General features: G+C 48.2%; 1 pseudogene; it reads left to right on the forward strand.

Annotated features, from left to right (window-relative positions):
- The first annotated feature begins 351 nt into the window (after window positions 1–351).
- LOC101664289 lies at window positions 352–1,559 on the forward strand (annotated as a pseudogene).
- The last annotated feature ends 3,797 nt before the right edge of the window (window positions 1,560–5,356 follow it).

The raw sequence follows: 5,356 nt of genomic DNA on the forward strand, positions 1-5,356 counted from the left end.
CAAGGTGATGTTTTCCGTTCAGATGTTTGACGTCATCCTTTCTTCCATTTGCCTTAATTACTCTACAATTACATCTCAGAGGCTCTTCTGCCTTTCACTTTGATCTTTTCTTTCTTTTTAATGACCTTTGGGCATTAGATAGTGTCATAGAGGTAATGGCACCTTCTTCATCTGGTGACTAGATTTTATGCCAACTTGATGGTATCAATGTGGAGGTAGTGGTGGAGCCGATGCCAGACCCTTGGGGGTGTGGCCCTTTGTATAAAGAAAGATCAAACAGAGACTGTTCTTCTTTTGCCCCTGTGGCCTTCCTGCTTCCTGGGACTCTGAGTCTGCCCCCAGGAGGGCCCCATGTGGGGCCACTATGAGACAGAATTAACTTTAATTAACCGGTGAGTTTCCCAATGAGAAAAGAAAAGCACACATGTGCACACCTACCACACACAGACACACACACACGTGTGTGTGCTCCCATACATACATACAACTGCTTCAATAAATATTAAAATGCCCCCAGATGGAATGATAGTTACGAAAACATCTCAGAGCCTCTCTGCCATGGATGCAGAATGGATGTATCTCTGGCTCCACAAAAGCCAACACGAGGCTTCTGTAACCGAAGGCACTCCCACTGGTCACCAATCAGCAACACGGCTCCTCAGAGTGGTTTTAACACAGAGTTTCCATTTGTTGGGCTCCGTGAGAAGCCAAAAAACCACAGGGACACCTGGCCTGGTGCTGGCCGTGCCTGCCAGTTGCACTCCACCCCTCCTGGGGTTGGTGTAGTGGAAGCTCAACCTGCCAATCCCAGGATCCCTGGCCATGTTTCACCCGATTTTAAAATCAAAGCATGCTCACTCTAGGTGCGCTTGGAAAGCATAGGAAAGAAAAAGAGAAAGCACTTCTCTAATCCCACCAGCTGGGAAGAATCATCTTTGGTGCATTTTCCCAGTCCTTTAAAAAATCGTTGAAAAGAAGCGCGGTGCTGCCCGTGGGAAACCATGCCGAGCTCTCCAAGGTGCCCCAGCAATGGGCCACTTTTGCTCGGATAAGCTGTCTCTTGATGGGAAGATGCAGCCCCCAAGGAAACAGGCTGCTGTGGCACCAGGAATGCTTCAAGGATCACACAAGCCCACGTCCCATCAACAGAGTGACTGCGGGGATCATGTTGTCATCATGAACACAAGACGCATCGCATTTTCTGGGAACAGAATGTATATTCCTTTCATATTGGCCACCCGGGTGGATTTCCACAAGTCACAGCTGCCCAACTTACCGGAAGGATCCAGTGGCGATCGTGAAGCTAGCTATTTAAGGTACCCTGCCCCAAACCCTCCACTGAAGAACTGTGATGCAAGGGTGAACCTTTCTCCAGATGATTTCTCAAAAATATAGCTGAAGAGCTTCCTCAACCCCGAAGAATACCCAGATGTCTAGATGAACACACACAAGAAGAGGCAGCCACTTTCCCAAGAGTGTGGTCTCTGCTCGAGACTGCAGGCTGGAGGAAGAGCACCATTGCCGAGAACAGTGAAGAAACGGTTGATGCGTCTTCCTAACGCGTTTCTCCAAACCTGCAGGACCGAGTGAAACAAAGGCTGCCATTGGACAAGTGGCCTGAGACTGCTGATGACACTGGTGGGACAGGTCAGGAAGAGAGACTCCTTCAGCAGGAAATTGCAGTGCACTACGATTACTTTATAAATTTATTCTCTTATACCACCTAGTCGGTGCCTCTAAGTGACCACAATAAAATTGCTGACTGGCCTAAATTTTTTTATTTAAGATTGTAATTTCTTGACCTATCGCCATTGCCTCTCAATCACTTCGAAAGGTAAACCCACAGGATTAGTACAGAAACCAGTTCCAAAGGGCATTCCTGATGGAAGGGTGAGGGAAGACCAATGGCTTCCCCTGAGAGAGCAGGGCTCAGAGGCTCTGGTTGACAGTGAATGTGGCACAGGACTGGGTAGTGTTTCTTTATGTGGGGCACAAGGTCGCGATGGGTCAGAAAACATTCAATGGCATCTAGCAGCCATTTCCAGAAGAGGATTGCCAGGCCTTTATCCCCAATCTTAGTCTCAAAGCTCTGCTTCAACCTTTCCACTTGGCATGACCTGCTGGTGGCAGAGCTTCCAGCATCAGCTAAGCCACTCCAGGACAGGTGGGGATCAAAACTGCCCAGCAGGGTGCTGCTGGCTCAGCCCAACCACATCCATCTGCTTCATGGGCTGAGGCTCTGCAAGTTACTACATCTGCAGAAAAGATTCCAGAACGTCAAACCACTGGGGACCATTGGCGTGGGGTCATCTAAAACTCACTTTGTTTTTCCAAAGTGGGGACGGCCCTTCCCAGTGTCATCTCCATCTTCATCGACAAGGGCCTGGTCACACCCATATCCACAAAGGAGATTCCTGCCAAGAAGCTGTAACCAAGGTCTCAAGGTCAAGTGCAAATGAGTCAACCTCACGGTTTCAGAGTAAAATGATTTTGTTGGCAAGAATATTTCTTCTGATTAGTTAATTAGTTAATGATTTCAGATGTTTCCAGATGTGCTGTAAGTCACTGGGGAGAGGGAGGGCGAAGAACAGGCAAGACATGTACACAGTGAGACTCAGATTAAATATGTATCTTTTAATATTTAATTTAATGAATATATCTATATTGTACTCGGGGCTCTTGAGGGAATTAAGTTCGGCTCTGAAGAAACACACACGCCATCTGGATGTGCTGCTATCATTTCTATGTTCTGTGGAACCTGTTCTGACTCGCAGCAAGCCTGTGCACCCCAGACTGAGGCACTGCCGGGCCCTGTGCCGTCCTCCCCACCACAAGTCTGTTTAGGCACATCCTTGCATGCAGCGCTGTGCCCATCCTTCTTGTCCAGGGCCTTCCTCTTCGTCCTTGTCCTCGCCCTTTACCAAGCATGATGTCCTTCTCCGGGGACTGCTCTCCCCAGATCACACATCCCAAGGACGGGACCCAAGTCTTGCCATCCTCGCTTCTTAGGAGCCTTCTGGCTGCACCGTCTCCCGGACAGATGCATTTGAAGCCTCAATAAAGAAAACAAAACAAGCTCAACCGGTTGCTATCAAATCACACACAATTAATCGACTCAACTCAACTGAGTCGTCTTCTGAGGAGAACTGGCACCCGTGGGGTTTCTGGTGGCTGATTGGGGGCATACAGATGGACAGAGCTGTTTTTCCCCAGGAGCCTCTGGGTAGACCTGACCCCACAATGCTTCAGTGATGAACTGAGAAAGTTCAACTTTGGGGCCTTCACCTATTACCCTCAAGCGTCACCGAAACTGGTGTGGACGAACCTTTGCTCACCCACACAGGCACTCAGGCTGTGCAAGGGTGAGTACGAAGTGAGCAGTGGGCATCACCAACACCCGGAGGCTGGCACAAGCTTTTGGATGGTGACAAATCATTTTTTTTAAGATCTTGCTTCATCCCTAAAAAGGTATACCTTTCTCCCATGCCAATGCTCCGCTTTCCAAAGGAACGACCCAGCACACCCCCTGGGATGAACATGCTGACCTGGTCCCATCCGTTGTAAACATTTTCTTGCCTTTGAGCACTTCCTTTTCCCCATTCTCAGCATTGCTTTTGGACGATGAGCTAAAACCCCCTCCCCTTTGATGTAACCCTTTGGAAAAAAAATCAAGACCATCTCAGTGATCTCTGAACTCTAAACCCAAGCTGGTATGGCTGCCCAGGTGTGTGGGTGGGGGTGTGGGGGTGGGGTGGAAAGGTGGCCTGCCAGTGTCCCTCGGCACTTCTCACCAATCATTGGGGAGTGAAGCTATAGTTATTTATGTTGTCTTGTGATTTCATTCTGAATGTTGCCCATAGCTGTTTACTTAGAAGCAAATGCAGACCCAGTTCTTTAAAGAGGACTTTTCATTTCAGGTGACTGCAGACATTCTTGCCCAGTGGCACCTCAATACATGGGAGCCCTTTCACTTTAAATCTTTTTTCATTGAACAAAACATTAGGATCCAGTGTTTGCAGTTGGTGTTACTTTCTGTGGAATTGGTGTGTGAGTTGACGTTGGACTTTCCTCACAGCCTGATCTGTTCCTTCAACTTGGGAAAACAAAATGCTTCGTCCGATTGCCAGGATTGGGTTCCAGAGGAAAGCCAAACCAAAACATGGGGGATCAGGTTGATTCCAATATTTAGAAAACCCGATAGAGCAGAACAGGCAGTCCTGATGGTGTAGTCATTACCAGTTGGGCTGTGATCTGCATGGTCGGCAGTTCAAAACCAGCAGCAGCTCTCAGAAACCCACAGGGGTCCCCATGAAGCAGCAATAACTGGGAGAGAGTTTGGATTGTTGTTGTTGTTGTTGTTTTGAGAGGAGAACAGAACAGTCCCATAGGGTTGCCAAGACTGTAAATCTTCATCGAAGCAGACAGCCTCATCATTTTCTTATGGAGCAGTTGGTGAACTTGAACCATCAACCTCTTGGTTAGCAACCAAGAGCTTTAGCCACTGCATCAATAGACCCCTTTGGCTACAAAGTGGATGGAATGACTTTTGTCAGTAGGTCGATTTGTTTCATTCTCAATCTGTAGTCTGATTTCCACCATCATAACAACATCCGAGTCTTTGTCTCATCAGACCCTCTCCATCATCAAGAATGACTTTCCTCCACAAGACACAAGGTCCACTCGACCCAAACCATGTTATTGTCAATCATTTCTTTGTGGAAGCTAGACAAGGCATAAACATAACCGATGCCTTTGGACTAAGTCTTGGCAAAGAACACTGGCTCTATGACAGACTGCCAGAGAGTGCGTAAATCTATGTTGGAAGTGCATCAGAATGCTCCTTAGAAGTGAGGATGGCAGAACCAGGCCTCAAAGAAGGACATCATGCTTGGTGCCGGGCCAGGGAAAAATAGAAAGACCCTCAGTGAGAGGGCTTCCCCCAGTGCTACAACAATGGGCTCACGCACATCAATGGTGGCGAGGAGGGCACAGGACCGGGCAGTGCTTCATTCTGCTGGACGGAGGGTAGCTATGAGGCACAGCTAACTTGATGGCATCTAGTAACAACATGGCAAATCCAAGTCTCAAGGTTGCACAAGTTGACCTTACTGGTGCTCAGACCTAGGGGTTTTCTGAGGCTCCTTAGAACTCAATTTCCTAAGGGTAGTGAGAAGCCAGCAAGTGGTTCAGACCCAAAGCACACTCGATCCTCAGTTAGGCTCTCCTTCCAGGAGTCAACTAAGCTGTCTAGACGTAGTACCTAATCAGCACCCATGAACATGCCCAGCTTTCTCACCAACCTGGAGTGTTCCTCCTAAGGCACCAAATAATCACCCCAAGACTCCAGCCATTCTTC

Source organism: Echinops telfairi, unplaced genomic scaffold, assembly GCF_000313985.2.
Source record: "Echinops telfairi isolate 266 unplaced genomic scaffold, ASM31398v2 ScPeMD7_7469;HRSCAF=8507_1, whole genome shotgun sequence".
In the NCBI taxonomy this organism is placed as follows: domain Eukaryota; kingdom Metazoa; phylum Chordata; class Mammalia; order Afrosoricida; family Tenrecidae; genus Echinops; species Echinops telfairi.